Here is a 22,968-nt window from a genome sequence, read left to right on the forward strand (position 1 = left end):
AAGCCCAAGTGCTTATTTTCATATAATTTTGTACTATTTTCCCCAGTCACACTATTAAATGTGGAAAAACCCATATCTTTTGTTCAAAAATTAGGTTCATATCACAGAACCCTGATTTTCAGCTGTCCGGTGTTGTAAAGTTGCTCATTCTACTCTGCAGTTAAGCATGAAAATGATCTCAAACATAAATACATTTTATAGTTTTACCTTCACTTAAATTAGATAATCAAGACATTAGGTTGTGCTCTTGAAAAATAATAAGTGTTTATTGTGATATACCTTATTTTATGTGTCTGAAAAACCACTGTCAATTAAGTTACCCACTAGGAAAACCCCCCTTCAAAAATAAACGGATTGTCCCAATCTCACATAATTTGCATAGTATGATGTAATTTCATCATGAAGCACAGGGATGAAAGACTAAAAGTTGGGTCCTCTCTCTTTTCCATAATATTAGTTTAAAAATGCAAACCTGTGTCAAGAGTGGATTATTTGACTGTCCACAGTGTTACAAAAGTATTACTGCTGCAAATTTTAACAAAATTTTTTTACAAAAACTTATGTTTATGAAAATATATTTCTAAACATATATTTATCTCAGGGGTTCGGGGCTTCCATGTTGAGTATAGGCCCAAAATGCAAAAAAATGTCAACAAAGTTAACGTCAATTGTGTTACCCAGTAAAGGTAACATAGTGCACAGTAGCAAACTTTTACATGTGGTGAAACTCGGGGACCAAGGCAAGAGGATCCAATACAATTATAAATGTACAACCTTTGACAGTGTTTTATGATTCAGCCTCAATTATCACCCCTGAAGAACAACTGCAGTGCTTTACAACTATAGCAGTGGCTCAGTGGTTCATGTAGGTTGTCTACAAACCGGTAGGTTGGTGGTTCAATCCCCGGTTCCACCTGACCAAGTGTCGAGGTGTCCATGAACAAGACACCTAACCCCAGCTGCTCCCGACGAGCTGGATGGCGCCTTTCATGGCTGACACCACCGTCGGTGTGTGAATGGGTGAATGTGAGGCAAGATGGGTCTGTTGAAAGCGCTATATAAATGCAGTCCATTTACCATTTCTAGGACAGGAAGAGTTAAATAAACTTATCATTGCTTCTAAACCAGTGGTCACCAACCCGTAGATCGCGATCGACTGGTCGATCTTTCTCACTGTCCCAGTAGCTCCCGATAAATAACCGAGAATGAATTAATAACATGTAACAAGTAGAATTAGGTACTGCTCCTTTAAGGAAGAACGCACGCACTCACTCACTCGCTGATGAGTGGGCAGTTCGTGGATGGAGCGCGACCGCCTTTCTCCAAAGCGTAGATGGCGTGACCGCAGTGCGAAATATTAGATGAGCGAGTTTTGTTTATACTTGGCTACAACCATTCAGGACAGCTATCCGGCCTCTCTGTGTAAAGCGTTACAAACACATAATCAAGGCTCGAAATCGCTCCATATGCTCCCAAAATGTATTCTCTGCAACCTCAAAATTCACACAGCACAAATCGACTGATGTTATAGTTAGATATGACAGCGCTACTGCAGCACGCATCGCCGCAGACGATCAGCTGAATATCTCTTCAGCAAACCGCCAAAAAGGAAAGTAAAAGTCGCAGACGCTCAATACACAATCATCATAATTAAAATTAAAGTCCTATTGCGATCCTTGATTTTGAAATTAGCTGTTGATCAATACAATGCAGCTCATATTTGTTGATTTCGGTGACGTGCACTCCATTAACAATGCACATAGAGTGGCAATTGAAGATCGGATTTATATCCGTTTTGCAGAGACACATTTATGTGACCAAGTGTAAATGGAATTGTTCTGATAAATCAGATAGATATCTGATCTGTAAAAACACATGAAGTGGACCAGGTATAAATAGTCCCAGCAAGATCACTGTTCGGGATGCTGAAATATAGGAAGAAAAATATAAATATTGAATTGGGGAGGGGGGTTACATGAATGTATTTCTGAACGAAACTCACTGTCTTCAGTATAGTTTCAATGGCATTTTTACAGCGGAAACGCTTCTTTTCCATAAGAACCTTCTACTGTGAAAGAGTGAATTTGCATTTTTATTCAGTCCATCTGTTTTTGTTTTGTTCAGGTGTGTCTTATGTAACAATTTCACAAAGCTAAAGTTAGACCATTCTGTATTTGCTCTAAGTCTTGAAATTATGCAATCTAATTTGAATCAAAAACAACTGTTCATGCTACATGTGTGTATCTTTGTTAGGATCGTGATTAAAATGCAGTGGTTGCCTCACATTTCAAATGGCCTGTTATAGAGCAAATAAACAACAAATACATTTGCTTAAACAAAGAAAAAAAATCGACAGATGGTCTCAGAAATATTTTTTTTTTTAAAAACTCTGAATCGGCCATGAAAAATCTATAGGTAGATCTTGCCTTTCATCATGGCTGAGGTCAGGGATCTTTGGCTTGAAAAGGTTGGTGACCACTGTTCTAAACCAACAACATGTTTATTAGATCCAATACCAACTAAACTACTGAAAGAGTTGTTACCTGTAGCAGAAGAGCCTCTTCTCAATATTATTAATTCATCTTTAACTCTAGGTCATGTCCCAAGACCGTTTCAAGATGGCAGTTATTAAATCTCTTATTAAGAAACCACAACTAGATCCAAATGAATTATCAAATTACAGACCCATTTAAAATCTTCCATTTCTGTCTAAAATACTAGAAAAAAATGTGCCTGCTCAATTGTGCTCTTACTTACAAGAAAACAATATCTATGAAAAATGTCAGTCTGGATTCAGACCCCATCGAGTGACCTCAAGCCACACATCTCAATATTACTAAGAAGCCCAACAACACATACCTGAGAGCGGCAGGTGGCGCGAAACTGTTCCCGCAATTTTATCACATAAAATTCCATAAATATCCCGCATTTTCCATCGCATTTTTTAAGAAAACGTGCAGCATAATCAAGGATTTTTGCCCGCAACAATCACAAAAAAAAGCCGCATTTTTCTGGAAGGACTGTATTAAGTTTCGTATCAATTATTAAGTATTGCTACTAATCTATAATGCACTAAACGGTTTAGCTCCTGTGTATTACGTCTACTGCGGTCTCAAAACTCTGGCCAGTTGATCATACCGAGAATATCCAAATCAACTGCATGCGGTCGATCCTTTTCCTATTTAGCACCTAAACTCTGGAACAGTCTTCCTAACATTGTTCGGGAAGCAGACACACTCTGTTAGTTTAAATCTAGACTAAAAACACATCTCTTTACTGTGGCATACACATAAAATCACTTTTTCAATGAAATGATTGTTAGGCTGCATTAACTAGGTCAGCCGGAACCGGGAACACTTCCCATAACACCTGATGTACTCGTGACATCATCAGAAGAATGGCATCTACACTAATGATAGTCTCTCTGTTTTATCCCGAGGTTTACTGCAGTCAGCCGGATCCAGGCCGTATCCAGTTCAGATGGTGGACCTGCGCCCAGAGAAGACCAACACAGGACCCTGAAGTGTCTGAGAGAGCGTGATTAGACTCCCCCTGCAACTGCCTCATCGACACGGCATCTCAATAAACCCGTCTCCGGCGTGTTGACTCAGATTGTTCGAATATTACAATTAAATAATACTTTAATCGATATGTCATCCTCAATAAACCCGTCTCCAGCGTGTTGCCTCCGATCATTCGAATATTGCACTTTAATAATTATTTAATCAACATCATCCTCAATAAACCCGTCTCCAGCATGTTGCCCCCGGTCCCTCGAATATTCTGATCTATTATGACCTCCGAGCTGTAAAGCTGCCAGAATAATAATAATAATACGCTGTTTGTTAATTGGCCAGAGGAGAACTGGCACCCCGACTGAGCCTGGTTTCTCCCAAGGTTTATTTTTCTCCATTCGGTCACCTAATGGGGTTTTGGTTTCCTTGCCACTGTTGCCTCTGGCTTGGCGTGCTCAGTTGGGGAAATTATTATTTAGATTTATTTCGATGTTTAGTTGAAAAATTTAAACTAAATTTACCATTTAAACTAAATTACTGATCGAATTATTGATCTAACGCCCACACTGTCACTGTATGATACTTGAAATTTTTCCAGAATTGCTATACAGCTGATTAAAATTATGCTGCATTATTTTCCTGTTTAACACTGTAAAGCTGCTTTGAAACAATCTACATTGTTAAAAGCGCTATATAAATAAAGTTGACTTGACTTGACTATTAAACTGATCTTCTATCACCTTATAACCCATCACGATCTTTAAGATCACTAAACTCTGGGCTTCTGGTAATACCTAGGATATCTAAGTCCACTAAAGGAGGAAGAATGTTTTCTTTTTTGGCACCTAAACTATGGAATAGCCTTCCTAATAATGTTCAGGGCTCAGACTCACTCAGTTTAAATCTAGATTAAAGACACATCTCTTTAGCCAGGCATTCACATGATACATCTCATAACCTTGTACCCGTGTATTATTATATTGATTAATAATAGATTGTCAGCTAATCTGTGTGCTGTGTAAATGTGCATTTCTGAAATGCATAACGTGGACAAATCACTTTATATTGTAAAGTAATAAATAAATGTGAATTGAATTTCAGTAGACAAAAAACTCCCAACAATATAAGCTGTGGATTACTATAATTGATCTAGGAGCTTTATGCAGCTTTTTACAGCAGATGCCATTGAAAACATGGTTCGTCAGTTTTTCACAGCCTCGCTTTCATACCTGTCAATTCACCTCATTCATTATGGTGAGGTCAAGACAATCGTCAAATGCACAGATGCAAGGGAGACATGTAGAAAAATATATAGAGAATGGGAACGTGACGTCAGCAATGCAATGCATTCGTGGACTTTAGGACACAGACACTACATTAGAGAAGGAGTAGTGAAGGTAGACGTCAACTTGTATTATGCAGTTAAAAACACATTTGAATGCTGAACGCTTGCTGTGTTATGGACTGCTATAGCCACTCTCACGACCTGCGTGGAAAACGTATGTCAAATGACGTACAATTTTTCAGTTTACCAGCTTGGAAACAAGAAGTGAAAGTAAAAGTGAAACAATGGAAATAAACTAAATGTCTTTATTATTTGTATTTATATATTAATTTTTTATAACAGATATCATCATCTTCTTCCGCTTATCCGGGGCCGGGTCGCGGGGGCAGCAGTCTAAGCAGAGATGCCCAGACTTCCCTCTCCCCAGACACTTCCTCTAGCTCTTCCGGGGGGACACCGAGGCGTTCCAAGGCCAGCCGGGAGACATAGTCCCTCCAGCGTGTCCTTGGTCTTCCCCGGGGCCTCCTCCCGGTTGGACATGCCCGGGAAGGCGATCAGGAGGCATCCGGAACAGATGCCCGAGCCACCTCAGCTGTCCCCTCTCGATGTGGAGGAGCAGCGGCTCTACTCCGAGTTCCTCCCGGGTGACTGAGCTTCTCACCCTATCTCTAAGGGAGCGCCCAGCCACCCTGCGGAGAAAGCTCATTTCGGCCGCCTGTATCCGGGATCTTGTCCTTTCGGTCATGACCATAGGTGAGAGTAGGAACGTAGATTGACCGGTAAATCGAGAGCTTCGCCTTACGGCTTAGCTCTTTCTTCACCACGACAGACCGGTACATCGACCGCATTAATGCAGAAGCTGCACCGATCCGTCTGTCAATCTCCCGTTCCATCCTCCCCTCACTCGTGAACAAGACCCCTAGATACTTGAACTCCTCCACTTGGGGCAGGAACTCTCCACCAACCTGAAGTGGGCAAGCCACCCTTTTCCGACTGAGGACCATGGCCTCGGATTTGGAGGTGCTGATCCCCATCCCAGCCGCTTCACACTCTGCTGCAAACCGTCCCAGTGTATGCTGAAGGTCCTGGTTAGAAGGGGCCAACACGACAACGTCATCCGCAAAGAGCAGAGACGAAACCGTGTGGTCCCCAAACCTGACACCCTCCGGCCCTTGGCTGCGCCTAGAAATTCTGTCCATAAAAATTATGATCAGAACCGGCGACAAAGGGCAGCCCTGCCGGAGTCCTTGACCAGTCTTCCACTTCCTGATCTCATACAGAGCAGACGTGCCTTCTATCTGCTCCCCGCTCTGCTTTGGCGCTGATCTTTTTGTCTTTTTTTCTTGACTCCCTGCTTGCTGGACTCCTGAAAATACTGAAATGGAATTAATTAACTGGTCTCTCAGCGCGATTGACAAGATTTTCTCACTGAGGAAGGGTACTCCGGGAGAACCCACCTGCCCGGACGGGACCTTCCCCGCGGGCTACATGCGGGACGCCTGGAACAGCTGGCAAGTCCTGTGCCTGGAAGTCCTGTCCGTGGAGGATATTGAGGATTTATTTATAATTGGCATTATGATAGTGGGGTTCCTATTTCTCGGCCTTGGGATTGCCCTGACCTATCGAAAAATTGGTAAGACAGCTGCCAGTAAATTCACCCAGCCGCTGTCTGTGGAAATTAAAGAGTGCTTCGTGGATGTGTGTGACCGACTGAAGGTATTAGATCAAAGAGTGACATTGATTGAGGAGCTGTATCGTAACATCTCAGCCCGGACTGCGGAGACGCAGGGAAGAGTGGGCTCCATCGGGGGTCAGGCTAGTGAACTGCTACGCAGTATGTCTGGTCTGACCATGCAATTGGATGAAATGTCCAGGTCCATTCATGAACCGGACGCTCGCCACTGACGCTGAGGATCAGAACGGATTGATTGATTATGGTCTGGAAAATTACAGAAGATCAGCTAAATGGATTAAGATATTTTCCCTCATCCCAACGTCCAGCCTGTCCCTATCTCTCGGTTGGGAGGTCAGCTTGACAGCTGGGTCCTGCTATCTTGCTTTCGTTCCCTGTGCACGGCCATATCTCCTTTCAAGGACAAGCCACAGAACTGAACTTTGAAAACATCTTAAGTTATGGCTAACATTCTCACACAACACAGGAAGCTTCAAGACTCTTACTCGCATCATACACACCTCACCCCATCCCTGCCCCCCATCCAACCGTCTGCCTCCCCTTTCCTCCTTCCTATCTCCCTTACTATTCCCAACAAAAAATACCATCACGTGACCACGTGTACTGTGTGTACTATGTATGTAATGTTTGCATGTATGCTTAGCAATCTGCATTTCTTTATTTCTGGAGAGCGTGTGGCGGCGCTTTAAATAGCTGCGGCTCGGAGGCTTGCTCCAAACTTCATTTCGTTGCATTGTACTTGTACATGTGTAATGACAATAAACTTGAATCTCATCTCATCACATCTCATCTCCAACATGTACCAGGAACAAGTCTGACTTACTGCCGGCAATGCGGACCAAACTCCTGCCTCGGTCATACAGGGACCAGACAGCCCTCAGCAAAGGACCCCGGACCCCATATTCCCCCAGCACCCTCCACAGGACGCCGCGAGGGACACAGTCGAATTCCTTCTCCAAATCCACAAAACATATGTGGACTGGTTGGGCAAACTCCCATGAACCCTCCAGCACCCTGTAGAGGGTATAGAGCTGGACCAGTGTTCCACGACCAGGACGAAAACCACACTGTTCCTCCTGAATCCGAGGTTCCACTATCGGCCGAATTCTCCTCTCCAGTACCCTGGCATAGACTTTCCCGGGGAGGCTGAGAAGTGTGATCCCCCTATTGTTGGAACACACCCTCCGGTCCCCCTTCTTAAAAAGAGGGACCACCACCCCGGTCTGCCATCCCAGAGACACTGTCCCCGACCGCCACGCGATGCTGCAGAGGCGTGTCAGCCAAGACAGCCCCACAACATCCAGAGACTTGAGGTACTCAGGGCGGATCTCATCCACCCCCGGTGCCTTGCCACAGAGGAGTTTCTTGACCACCTCGGTGACTTCAGCTTGGGTGATGGACGAGTCCTCCTCTGAGCCCCCAGCCTCTGCTTCTTCAATGGAAGACGTGACGGCGGGATTGAGGAGATCCTCGAAGTATTCCTTCCACCGTCCGACAACATCCCCAGTCGAGGTCAACAGCCGCCCATCGCCACTGTAAACAGCGTTGGTAGGGCACTGCTTCCCCCTCCTGAGGCGCCGGACAGTTTGCCAGAATCTCTTCGAACTATCTCTAGAACTATCTCTAGTCGGAACCTCTCAACCTCACGCACAATCTCAGGCTCTTTCCCCGCCAGCGAGGTGACATTCCATGTCCCAAGAGCCAGTTTCCGTGTCCAGGGATCGGGTCGTCTAGGCCCCCGCCTTCGACTGCTGCCCGATTCGCTTTGCACCGGCCCCTTACGGTCCCTTCCGTGATCCGTGAGTGGTGGGCCCACGGGAAGGTGTCCCCACGTCGCTCCTTTGGGCTAAGCCCGGCCGGACCCCGTGGGGGAAGGCCCGGCCACCAGGCGCTCGCACACGAGCCCCAACCCCAGGCCTGGCTCCAGGGTGGGGCCCCGGCTGCGCCGTACCGGGCGACGTCACGGTCCTTGTTTTAATTTTCTTCATAAGGGGTTTTTGAACTGCTCTTAGTCTGACCCGTCACCTAGGACCTGTTTGCCTTGGGAGACCCTACCAGGGGCATATAGCCCCGGACAACGTAGCTCCTCGGGTCGTTCGGGTACTCAAACCCCTCCACCACGTTAAGGTGGCAGTTCATGGTGGAGTATATAACAGATATATTACAGATTAATATTTTCTGTGCTCACACCATAAATGATGTATGAAACACGTCTGGAAAGGCTTCATTGTTCAGCTTCTCTCAGTAGAAGGAATATTGTACTTGTTCCATTTAAATCCAGTAAAACTTTTTAGTACTGTAGGTATAATGAATTGGGCTTTCAAATACAAATCATTTCAAATCTGCATTACGGGCCATAATCTTATGTTATCCCTTAATGCTTTAACGTTAAGGAAATAGGGCGATGTAATATATGTTGATTGAATAAATTATCCCTGGCTGAGATCAAGCTATATGTATTTATTATTTTATATATCAGATACAGACTTTTTTGTTAGGCTATTCAAAAATAAACTACAAAAGACAAATCAATGTATGGTCTTGTGTGTGGTGCGATAGAAGGCGGCCGTATGATTTCTCTGATTGAATGAAACGTGATGAATATATCGATGTGTCCTGGCCACACGACTGAGCGTTCATGTATGTAAGAGATTCAAATATTAGTGCATTCATTCTAAGTGAGTGCAAGCAGTTCTTAATAAGTATTAACGTAAATACAGTAGTAATTTTTCTCTGGTGATTTGCATTAGTTATCATTGTACGCTCCTGAGCGTGTCCTAAAACATGGCAGCGACTACCCATAATGCAATGCGCAATGATGTAGTTTTCCAGACTCTGTAATGTTGAATATAATGAATGTGAATATAATGTTGAATCTATCTATCTATCTATCTATCTATCTATCTATCTATCTATATATCTATATATATATATATATATATATATATATATATATATATATATATATATATATGGACACACACACACTCACACAATTATTGTGATTTACTGAATGCGGCCCCTTTAAAGGGGCTATATGCAACTTTTTCCCCAAAATAAACGTAACAATAGCCTTTTTATTTTACAATTTATGACTCAAACATCTCCTGATGAGCATACTGACACCTTGTCCGCTCACAGTGGGTGCACCTATAAGCCTGTATCCTATTTTTCCTATTTTCTGGCGGGTCGTCTTTTCCCGCGCTGTCTGCGGATGTGACGTCACCACCGCTGCGAGAGCGAGCAGAAAATGAGAGCAGTTCTGTTTTTTGGCCACAGGTGTCAGTCGCGAGTTTAAATTTCAGAAAAACGCATATAGCCCCTTTAAGAAACATGACACCGCGCGCACTGAACATGCGCAGAAGAGAGAAGCGCTAGAGCCCTCCTATACGTTTTCTCTCTTCTCTCTCTTTGTTCTTTTTGTTGTTTCCTTTGACGCTATTGTGAATGTAACAGTCGAACACGTTGTGAACTCCTATAAGTGTGTGTAATGTTAGTGTTCGTGTTAATGCAATAAAGATAGAGAGATAGAGACGAGATGAGGTCTGAAACATTCTCCAGTTGAAGCTGAAAGCGACGCTGTTAACGATCGTGAATGAAGGACAAATGTGGAATATTTCTGTCGGATGCCTTATATTTCCAGTCTGCAGGTGAGAGATGTTTCTCAGATTACAGAGTTTAACATTAATCAGCTCCAGAGTTTACATGTTTAAGGACCAATGTAATGAAATGCGTTGTGTGTCCTGGTTTATTATTAGAGTGTAATAATATGTTGGCAGAGAGTTTTTCACAGACTCTGACTCTATTACACCAATAAAATGTGCTTAATGTGCCACTTTACAGAAGATCTCAGACATCAGCATAATGAATGAGGTGAAAACAGGGAACTTTTGGAGACAAAGAGGCTTTTCAGCAGCTCAGCTAAACATGATGGTCCTGTTGTTTCTCTCAGACTTCAGGAGTTGAACAAACCTGATTTTAATGCAATTAATATCTAACTTGCATCAAACTACTCCATATTCCTGACAGAAAACACGTTCAGTTAATTTAACTGTAAGTGTAAATGTAATTAAAGTAAATCAGAATAAATTCAGTAACTTATCTTTGATTTTTCCAGGTCTGGTCCTGTGGGCGTCAGTTTCTCACAGTGATCACAGTTCACACCTGCAGTGAAGCCCCTCCCACAACAATTCACCAATAAATACTGGGAATATTCACATCATCCTACAAGAGAAGGACAAACTCCAGGTGTAGCAGCTGAAATCTGTGTGACTGTTAAAGATGGAGTTTATTAAAGAGGAGATTAAAGAGGAGATTGAAGACATGAGTTATCCAGAACCATCCAGAATAAAAAATGAAGATACTGAGGAACAAATAGTTTGGCGACACAAACTAAATGATGTAAAGAAACTCTGTGACTTCAAAACTCAAGAAACAAAAGCCAAAAAGCTGCACACCTGCTCTCAGTGTGGAAAGAGTTTCCAAAAAAAAGGAAACCTTAACGCACACATAAGAGTTCACACTGGAGAGAAACCGTATCCATGCACTCTGTGTGGAGAGAGTTTTACTCACGGATCAGGTCTCAAATATCATCTGCGCATTCACTCTGAAGAAAAGCCATTTAAATGTGATCAGTGTGGTAGAGATTTTAAATTATCATCAAATCTAAAACAACACCTGGAATTTCATTCACATGAGAAGCCCCTTGTGTGTTCTCTTTGTGGAAAGAGTTTTTCACGAGTGCATCATTATTTACATCACCAGAAAACACATGATGAAGTGAGAGATCATGTGTGTTGTGACTGTGGGAAGAGCTTTGCTAGAGCTGAATGTCTGAAACAGCACCAAAGAATTCATACTGGAGAAAAACCTTTCAAGTGCTCATATTGTGACAAGAGTTTCACTCAGGCTGGAGCCCTGAAATCACACGAGAGAGTTCATACTGGAGAGAAGCCGTACCACTGCACTCAGTGTGAGAAGAGTTTTAAAGATGCTGGAGGTTTAAAAAATCATCTGTTCATTCACTCTGGAGAAAAGCCATTTAACTGTGATCAGTGTGGTAAAGTTTTCAATTCGTCATCAAATCTAAAACAACACATGAAAGTTCATTCAGGTGAGAAGCCTCACGTGTGTTCTCTCTGTGGAAAGAGTTATTCATGGCTGAACAGTTTTAAACAGCACCAGAAAACACATGATGAAGTGAGAGATCATGTGTGTTGAAACTGTGGGAAGAGCTTTACTAAAGCTGGTGAACTGAAACGGCACCAAAGAATTCATACTGGAGAAAAACCTTACAAGTGCTCATATTGTGACAAGAGTTTCACTCAGTCTGAAAACCTGAAAGAACATGAGCGAGTTCATACTGGAGAGAAGCCGTACCACTGTACAAGAGTTTCAGACATTTATCAAGCCCTCTTGCTCATATGAAATGCTCATATGAAATTGAGCGTTTTCACGCTCATATGAATTTTTTTTGTAAGTGAGCAACATGTTTTTCATGTCAAATAGTAAAAACTGTGAGATAAAATATGGAGTTCTACAGTAAAAGTATTTTTAAAAGTAAAAATGTGTGTTCCCAAAATGAACGGAGGCCTTACGGGTGTGTAACGGCATAAGTGTGAGGAATGAATTTACTCTATTTTCATTTTTGGGTGAACTATCCTTTTAATAGTTTTCTGTAGCTCATTTAAGGGCATAACCACTATGTTTTTATATTTCTTTTATATTAGTGGTTAATGAAATGAATGTCAAATGTGTCAGTAAATGAAGTTTCATTGGCACAACAAATATGAACTGTTTGTAATGATTGGATAATACTGTTAGTGTAAAAAATTAATGTTAATAAATATTTCTAAAGCAATTTGAGTCTTGTGTGATTGACTTAGTGAAATTAAGTTGCTAAAATGTAATAATTTTATAAAGAGAACTTAATTTTTTTAGGTGTTACCAATTGAAGTAATATTTCTAAAGTTGATCCAACTGTAGAAATTTAAGTTAAAATGCTATGAAATTAAGTTAGACTAATGTAAATAATGGGTTTGAATGAACTCAAATAATATAAGTGTGATTGACTTATTGAAATTATGTTGATAAAACATAATAATTTAAGTTGAGAGAACTTAATTATTGTAGGTGTTAATAATGGAAGTATTTTTCTTTAAAGTTGATCCAACTGTTCACTTTTTACAGTATAACCAAGCAGATAGAGCAACCATTGACTACCATAGTATTTTTCCCCTACTATGGTAGTCAGTGGTTGCTCTATCTGCTTGGTTACAAACATTCTTCAAAATATCTTCTTTTGTGGTCAGCAGAACAAAGAAACTCATACAGGTTTGGAACAACTTGAGGGTGAGTGAATGATGACAGAATTTTAATTTTTGGGTGAACTATCCAATTTAATTACTAAGTGCACTAAATTGTCTTCTGAAAGAACATGCAATTATGAGAAATAAAACCGAAACAACATCTTGTCTTGATTGATCTATTTAATGACAGAGAATAAGATGAGTTGTTTAGTTTTAATTAAATTTAATATAAATAACATAAAAACAACAAATATTTTAATCAAAGTACTCTCTCAATATTCAAAGTGCAAACAGAGACAAGAGCTAAGAGGTGGTTAACTACACAGCCAAGCTAAGATAGAGTTGATATTGGGAGTACAGGCTATTGTGTGTCGCCTAATGTGTGTGAATCAGGGAACTTGCGTTTCCTTTCGCGTTGCGATCGCACATATAAGAAGCAGCGGTTCTGAGCATGCATTTTACAAGATTACACCATGTCTACACCTAACACTAACCCATTATAATCAGTGTTTTGACTAATATCTACACTGGATACTCAAATAAAATGTCAATACCAAGGTGTTTTTTTTCAACAGTAATTTTGTTTATTTAAAAAGATTATTTAATGCATACAATATGAATAACCTATGTTACTGAATAATTGTGTAGAATAGAACTATTTTCCTGCTCATCTGAACCATAATCTAATTCTGAACACACACAATGCTGCAAGACGGAACCAGTCAATCACAGAGAGAGCGTTCGCTCACTGCTGACACTGTGTTCAAACAGAGCTGCTTTTCACAAAACTATCATAAGAAACCATTGATGCTTTTGAAAATGCAACCCAGAACAATGCTCATCAGAAGAGTTATTTCACAATAAACAAATAGAAATTTTAGCATACATAGTGCAATTATACTCTTTCAAATTAAATGTTGATATTGATCATGTTCTATTCTGTAATGTTAATATAAGTGAAGTTTTAGCAACTAATTTCGGGAGGAGCACGTCCAGATAATTAAACCTTTCTAAATAATGGAGCACGCCAGATAATGCAAATCTAATCAAACCCAAGTGGAGCACGCCCAGATAATTAAAACCTAATTAAACATGAGTGGAGCATACTGAACTAATCAATTCAATCAACAACAGGAGGAGTGTTTATATACAGCTGACTCACCTTCCTTTCGTTGACAGTTTCTTAGCATTGTTGGTCTGACCGTCTGCTACCATGTCACAAATCCAATCATCCTCCTCTGACCAGGAAACCAGCTCTCCTCGGGACCCTCCGCCGCAATCTGCCGGCCCTAGGCCCACTCCTCCGCCGCTGGATATCGTACCCAAGCCCCAGGCCTCTCAGCGCGGCCGCCAGCCTGCTCGATCCGCCTCACGCTCACCAAGACGCCGAGGCCAACCCTCGCCTCCACCGGCGAGACAGCCTTCCTCCCCGGCCTCCTCTTACATCTCGGCCGTCCCGACGATCCCAGCTATCGGGAAGTGGACGGTAGTAGGTCTGAGGCAAGCGCTGGCAAACTCCGACGTGCAGTTCTCGCAGAAATTGAATAAAGCGGAACTGTACAGCCTTTATGTTAGCTTGCAGCCAGCTTACCGCTCTCCTAAGCCCACTTCAGCCTACAGCAGGCAGAATAGAGCTTGCAGGGCTCAGGATTCACCTCGTTCGACACCTTCTCCTCTCCGTACTAGATCCGGCGCGATTCGAGTGACGAGCCGCAGCAACAGGCCTTCAGCGAGCCTGGGACGCGCTCCAGACTCTACCGCATCAAGGCCTCATCGGCTTGTACCCGAGGACCAACCTCGCACCGCGGCTTCTCCCGCTGTAGCGACGCTTGTGGCTGGGCCTGCCGGCCTGCCTCCAGCCTCTCAGCTCGCTCCTCCAACAGTTATTAACCCTTTTCATTTTCAGTGGCCTCCAGCTCCCACCGCAGATGCTAGCGCGAGCTTGCTAGCAGTCCAAGCCCAAAATCACCAACAGTCCTTTCCAACACTCGCTAACACTTCTTCTTTTCAGTGGCCTGCAGCTCCAGTAAACGCAACGCCGGCCCTACCCGCAGCACAAGCTTCTATGTCCCACATGTATCCTCCTTTTCCTCATGTTCCCAACAACTTTTTCCCCCAAGCTCCAGAAGCAGCCCAGGCTTCTCTCTCTTCCAACCCCCTTCTGCAAACTAAATCTTCGTTTTCTCTCCTCACAGCAACACCGATGCCTGTCCCTTCTAACGCCGTTTCCTCTGAGCCTCCTCCAGTAGCGCAAAACATCCGGGCACAGATCCTGGCAGGTGTGGACATTGATTTGTCATCTCTCCTCTCCATGTTCCCCGTGTCAGACACAAACCGCCAGATAGACTGCGGGGATTTTTCAGTCACTTTAAAAAACCCCAACCCAAAATCATCCCGCTTACTTTCTTTTCCCGAATTTTCGATTGCTTTTTCCCGTTTCACAGATATAATTTGTTCAGTTTTTCCCCACAGGCGCCGCGAGCTAAATGATTATCTGGCCATCATAGCCGAGCTCGCGCTGTCCTATGGGGGAGGAAATTTTTACACGTACCACAAACTCTTCGCTGCAAAATGTGCCGTGCGGCTTGCCCAGTGGAATCAGTGCGCTTACTGGGGCGCTCTCGACACGGATCTCCATAGCAGAGTGTTCCTAGGCTGCAGGAACATTTCGTGCGCTGTTTGCAGGTCAGTGGCACATTCTACGACATCGTGTCCTCAGATTAACCCCCACCCCCCCGCCCGGAGACAACACAGGTTAGATCTACCAGTTACGTGCCACGACCTGCAACCTACACAACAAATAACGATTTTAGAAGGGATCCCCCCCGCTTCGAGGACAGGCAGTCCTGCAACAAATTTAATACAGGGAACTGCAGCAGACAGCGCTGTAAATATTTGCATATCTGCAGTTTCTGTGGTGGTGCTCACGCACGATATGTATGCCCCGTGTTCAAATCACTGAATAAAAAACCAAATAATTACTTATCGACTCCTGTAAATATTTCTCGTCTGTCCATCGAATTGGCTCACCACCCGGACGTTGAATTTACGGATTATTTGCTGTCCGGCCTTGAACACGGCTTCATACCCGGCGTCGAATGCCCGCTTTCCCAGAATACCATCTGCAATAATCTCCAATCTGCTCTCGCTGAACCCGAAGTCGTAGATAACCTGATTAAAAAAGAAGTCGAGTCAGGTTTTATGATAGGCCCTTTTGACGATTCTCCCTTCAAAACTTTTCGCATTAGCCCCATCGGAGTGGCTACAAGAAAATTCTCGGGTAAAAAACGTCTTATAATCGATCTCTCAGCTCCACACAATGCCCAGTTTCCGAGTATAAACAGCTTGATCCCTCTCGATGAATTCTCTCTCAAATACCATGACATAGATCAGGCAATCGATATGATTAAAATCGCAGGTCGAGGCGCTTGGCTTGCAAAACTCGACATCACTTCTGCTTTCAAAGTGATGCCCATTCATCCAGATTCATGGCACCTATTTGGGGTTCGCTGGCACGAGAAGTTCTATTTCGCTGTACGCCTAACGTTCGGATGTAAAAGCAGCCCCAAGATTTTCGACATGCTTTCAGAAGCTGTTTGTTGGATTTTGTCGAACAATTATGCCATTCCTCACCTCATTCATCTGCTAGATGATTTTCTAATTATCTCGCCTCCTGACGCCATCCCGGCAGCACATATCCTCACCGTTTCAAACGTTTTTTCCGAACTCGGAATCCCCATTGCCCAGGAAAAAACCATGGGTCCTGCCACATCCATTGAGTTTCTCTGCATTAAATTGGATTCAAAAAACTTCCAAGCTTCATTACCAAAAGAGAAAATTGATAGGATAATTCTCATCTCCTCTACCTTTCTAGATAACTCCCACTTTCCCAAACGCGAACTTCTATCACTGCTAGGTCACTTAAATTTCGCAATGCGCATCATTCCGCAAGGCCGCCCTTTCATCTCGCATCTCCTCTCACTCGCATCTTCGGTTCATGCACTAGAGGACCTCATTTTAATAACTAAATCGTGTCGCGACGAACTTAAGTCATGGATAACTTTCCTAAACCAGTGGAATGGCCTGTCTTTCTTCTACAACAATCTTGTTTCTTCCCCCGTTGACATCCAACTTTTTACAGATGCGGCTCCTTCAGTTAGCTTCGGGGGTTTTTTCCAGGGTCGCTGGTTCGCAACTCCTTGGCCACCACAGCTTCAGGACATGTCACAGTCCTCAGCGCTATTTGAGCTTTACCCTCTCGTTGTAGCGGCTTTTCTGTGGGGGAAAGAATGGACGGCTAGCAGCATATTAGTGCATTGCGACAACGAAGCGACAGTCCAGTGCATTAATAAAGGCCGCTCTCATTCATTAGCCTTGATGCCCCTTCTAAGACGTCTCATCTGGATCTCAGCCTGTGATCAATTTATTATTCTTGCAAAACATGTCCCAGGGTCCGAAAATCTAATTGCTGACTCTCTGTCTCGTTTTCTGTTTCAGAAATTCAGGACATTGGCTCCAGAGGCGGATCAGTTCCCAACTCCAGTACCTCATTATTCAGAACTGATATTCCCTTAAACCACCCGCTAAAACCCCTCCTTGACGCATCGCTCAACAGCATTCTCCAAGCAGTTTCCCCAGGACTATACAATCCTATGTGACAGCGTGGAGATGTTTCAAATCTTTCCACCTTTCATATAGATAACAGTTTCCTGATTTCTCTCTCCTTGCAATCGCCTCTTTCATCTCCTATCTCAACAATATTAAGGGCCTCCAAGTCGGGTCCATCAAAGGCTACCTGAGCGGCGTCCAATTTTTCCACAAATTGATTTACGGCGCTCCCTCCCAAGAGATAAATAATTCTCAAACCTCCCTCCTGATCAAAGGGATTCAGCGATCACAGCCCACCCGCCCTGACAGCAGACAACCCATAACACTAGACGTTCTCACAAAATGCATCCATACACTTCGTACAAATTACCAGCCCCTCGATACAGCCCGCACACTCGACACCATGTTTATTTTAGCTTTTTTCGGTTTTCTCAGATGCTCCGAAATCGCGATCACTTCCAAATTCGACCCAAAAATACACCCCACCATTTCGGACCTATCAGTACTCGATGGCGAAACCATATCATACTTAATCAAACGAAGCAAGACAGACCAAGCTAAAAAAGGTCATTTGATCTACATTTTCAACATCCCATCTCCAATTCAACCATACCAAACCGTTCTTGCGTACCTCCAAATTGGGACATTTCAGGCTAAATCTCCTTCTGAACCCCTTTTTATAGACGCTTCCAACAAACCCATTACACGCTTCTGGTTCCAAAAACATCTCAAAACTGTTCTCCAGCAATCAGGTACCCCAGCGGAAAATTTTTCAAGTCACTCCTTTCGCATAGGGGCAGCAACAACAGCAGCGAAAAAAGTCCTCTCCAAGCAGCAAATCCAAGCTCTTGGAAGATGGTCGTCAGATGCTTTCCAAAGCTACATCAGGACCGACCGGTTCCACATCAGGAAAGCTCATCAAACCCTTATTTTATAACCCTAGACTTACATATATTTTAACCCTTTCTTCCATCTGGCGAGGCTCAACCATCCACTATCCATATTTTCTTTCTCTGTCCAGCGAGGGCCCTCCTGGACATACCTCTATGCTTTACCTTCCACCCGTCTGCCAGCGAGGCTTACCCATCCGATTGCAGTGAGTCTCGATCTCCCGTCGGATGCCGTGAGAGCTCTCCTGCCGGGTGTTCACATCTCTTTCACCGTACCGTTGACCTCATTTATCAGCCGGTAGGATTGTTTCTCATCTGTTGCAGTGAGCCTGGCCCCCCTCAGACGTTGCAAGGACCTTCCCGATCGGTAATTTTTGAGGATGCTCCTCATTTATAAGCCGGTAGGATGGTTTCTCGTCTGTTGCAGTGAGCCGGGCCCCCCTCAGATGTTGCAAGAGCCTTCCCGATTGGTAATTTTTAATTTAAGACTGCTCCTCGTTTATCGGCCGGTAGGGTTGTTTCTCATCTGTTGCAGTGAGCCTGACCCCCCTCAGACGTCGCAAGAGCTTTCCCAATCGGTAATTCGTGAGGATGCTCCTCATTTATCAGCCGGTGGGATTGTTTCTCGTCTGTTGCAGTGAGCCGGGCCCCCCTCAGATGTTGCAAGAGCCTTCCCGATCGGTAATTTTAGACCGCTCCTCGTTTATCGTCCGGTAGGGTTGTTTCTCGTCTGTTGCAGTGAGCCTGACCCCCCTCAGACGTCGCACGAGCTTTCCCAATCGGTAATTTGTGAGGATGATACTCATTTATCAGCCGGTAGGATTGTTTCTCGTCTGTTGCAGTGAACCGGGCCCCCCTCAGATGTTGTAAGAGCCTTCCCGATCGATCGTTCCAAACCAAGGTTGCTCCCAGTACATCGGCCAGTAGGACCCGTTCCGCCCGACGCTGTGAGTTGCTCCCACCAGAGGCAACACGGGCCCTCCTGGTCTAGCAACCAGGCCTATCAAAACGCCAGGCCACCAATTATCTGCGTATTTGGGGGGGTTTCGTGGTGGCTGTCCGGTTATTTGCATTTTGGGGGGATACTCTGGGTTCGGGCCAAAATTCCGAGCCCGGAGCCCTCCCCCGGACAGCACGCCAAATACGCATAATCTTTTACTCCATTTAATTTGATGTAAGTGTGAACTCGTGAAATCAGACACTGTCAAAATAAAAAGGTTGCATTTTATGGGTGCAATGTCCTGTCACTGGCAGTCCCTAATGAAAATGAACCATAGTTGATTTTTTTCCAACAGTGACCACAGTTCAACTAGTATTTGTAGATTCCTATGGTTAACAAGTAAACATATTAACCATGTGTAAACAAAAATATGCTCTAATGATTTGCAACTAAGGTGTGTTGAATGTTAAAATCCCGTTCAAATATAATGTTAAGTGGGTATCTTTACCCATTTTACTCTTAGTAATTGTAATAATTTAATGCATTCATTAATAGTTCAGTTTAGAAGTGATACTTGCCTAATCAGTATCGCATCGAAAACAAAATAAGTGGTATCACACATCCCTACCATGTACCGGTGAATCTTTAAAACTTTACAGACATTACATTCTCAAAAAGCTATAACACAATGCCTGAAAGATAATATTCGAAAAGCATAATAGGGGCACTTTAAGAATATGCGGCCCCTTTAAGAAACACGACACTGCACGCACTGAGGATGCAAGAGAGAAGCGTAAGACTAGGGCTGAATCCGAAATCGCCCCCTATACCCTTAAATAGGGCACTATTTGAGGGGACAGTCATTTGTAGTAGTGTCCGAGACCATAGTGGATATTATTGGGTGCACTTATTCTATCCCATATTGCACCGCGATACCTACAGCCGATGTAGCCTACACACAGCGCCGAATTTATTCACTCGTTTTCATTCACTCCTTCAAGTGAACTGCATTAGTGGACTAACGTAGGGAATAGTGAATGAGGTTTAGGGGGCGATTTCAGATTCAGCCCTAAAGACAAGCAAACACTCCAGTTGACGCTGAAAGCGACGCTGTTAACAATAGTGAATGATCGGACAAATCTGGAATATTTTCTCCGCATGCCTTATATTTCCAGTCTGCAGGTGAGAGATGTTTCTCAGATTACAGAGTTTAACATTAAAAGATCCAGAGTTTACATGTTTAAGGACCAATGTAATGAAATGTTGTGTGTCCTTATTTCTTATTACACCATGTCCTAACTACACGCGACGTGGCGACACGCGATAATGCCGTTTCTCAATTGAGAATGAGGAGATACTTCATGGTCGCTTGCTGTCATGTGACAAATTGGGCGGAATCTGAGCCCGTCCACCATTCTGGGATCCCGCGCTATCGGTTGCCAGGGGCAACATTGTAAGAGCGATACAGAGATCAGAGCAGGAAAGACGGCTCGTGGAATTATCATTGCGGCGTTTAAGCGGAGAAATTACGAGAAAACTTAGAAGAAATGGAGATGAAGAGGTCTCTTACAGGGAGAAACTTACTACCAGCGCCAAGCTGAGGTATTTAGAGAAGCTGGCTGATATCAAAAACGTTGACCCATACGAGCTGCCGCAGCAGAACTTAGAACTCTTTACCACCTTGCACTGAAATGTTTCTATAATTATATTTCCTTTGAATTTTGAATAATAAATAAATATATCTCCCCACTATCCTGCAGCAGTCCAGTGCTCGTCCTCATTAGCAGTGTTTTTCTCTTACTAATCATATTTTATACCTGTTGAGTTTACATTTTTAAATGAATTTGACTATAAATTTAAATGATCGTTTGTGTGCGCTGGTGCTTTTATTCCAGCCTTCTTAAGTAGAATGAATGCTCAGTACGTGCCTTAAATGAATGCAACGTTAACAATGTTAAATATTGAATTAATCTTAAACAGTGATGCACACAGTTAAAGAAAATGACAGTCAACTAGGCCTACCTTGAATATTAATAAAGCGTTTTGGGCATAAACATGTTTATAACATACAGTAAAATGACTGACAATGAAAAATGACAGAACAGTGATCCACATGTTTAATACAAATAAATAAAGGTTCGTATTCATCAAGTGTCTCACACTTCAGCATCGCGATCATTAGTTTAGACCATGACTGACACCCTGTGGTGAAATAATGCCGTACGTTTACCAGCCGCTGCTTTCTCAGATCGGCTTGGGTGGATTAAACTTCATGTTCAGTTGAGTTTGGAAAACGATGTACATAATAATCATCAGAATATCTCTTCTCCAGTCTCTTTCCGAATCCATTACCTGGCGGGCATCCTCCCAAAATGGCGGAAGGGTGAGGATGCCGTGATATTTGAGGGCGGAGCGCTGTGTCGTGACGACATCTCCTCATTCTCAATACCAAGTACTAACTTCGGACTTGCGTCCTTGATAAGGACCGTTATTGTGTAATATGGAGTGGGTGGAGTTACATGAATATTCATTAGGTTTGCATTGTTGTGGGCGTGGTCTTGAGACCGCGCAAATGAAGGGAAACATGTACTCTTTTGAAGGTCCAATTTAAAAGGATCTTCTTTGGTCAGAACCACGGAGAGCGATCGCGGACAGATCCGTCCTATGCACCGATAATTTTTTACAATGCAACAAAATATTTAAAGAGCATCAAGCTATTAAAATCTCTATTATGTAAGCACAGACAATATAACAGTATATTAGTCAGTAATTTTTATTAGGTTAGCAGTGATTTGATAACATTTTTAATTTAAGACCCACCCACAATTCTGGCTCTGGCCCATCCAAAACTGGAATTCTGGCGCTGTGCCTGATTAATATAATAATAATAATAAGTGTTTCGCTTTTTTATTGCATTTCTGCTGAGTTGGACTATGTCGCAACTGCATCAAAATATTTCTCATACGACCCATAGTGCCCCCCCACCGATGACCCAATGCCCCTCCAGTAGATCTGCTCTGGCGCCGACTCTGTCTAAGACCTAATGGTTACTGCCGATAAAGCACTTATTGTCGGTGATTTGAACATTCACGTAGATAATACAAACGATGCGCTAGGGGTTGCGTTTACAGACTTATTAAACTCCTTTGGGGTCAAGCAAAACGTGACTGGGCCCACTCATCGTTTTAATCATGCACTAGATTTAATTATATCACATGGAATCAATCCTACTGATATAGACATAATACTGCAAAGTGATGATGTCACTGATCACTACCTTGTAACGTGCACACTGCATACTGCTGATATTTTACATACTGCTCCGCATTATAGACCAGGTAGAACAATTCTCCCAAACACTATAGATAAATTCACAAATAACCTACCAGATTTATCTCAGCTGCTCAGTGTACCCAAACACACAAATTAACAAGAGGAAATTACCAGCAGTATCAGCACCATTTTCTCTAGTACGTTAGAAACGGTTGCACGATCAGATTAAAAAAGGTAAGAGAGAAAAGTACTGCACTGGTACTACAATTAGGGGTGTGCATTGGGACTGCCCTCACAATTCGATTCGATTACGATTCACCAGGTAACGATTCAATTCAGTTCGATTCTACAATGTATTGCGATGCATCAAAATTCTACTGCACACAACAAGGCAAATTTTTAATCAGTCATGAGGCAATACAAGCAGTCAGATATTGAACAACAGATTTTATTGGC

At 43.1% G+C, this 22,968-nt stretch overlaps 1 protein-coding gene across 1 annotated transcript in view; it reads left to right on the plus strand.

Moving 5' to 3' along the window:
- The window catches only part of LOC307129956 (uncharacterized protein), a 236,371-nt gene that overhangs the window by 127,753 nt on the left and 85,650 nt on the right, over positions 1 to 22,968 (plus strand). The window lies entirely within an intron of this gene.

The sequence above is a fragment of the Gobio gobio genome (genome assembly GCF_949357685.1).
Source record: "Gobio gobio genome assembly, chromosome: 8".
In the NCBI taxonomy this organism is placed as follows: domain Eukaryota; kingdom Metazoa; phylum Chordata; class Actinopteri; order Cypriniformes; family Gobionidae; genus Gobio; species Gobio gobio.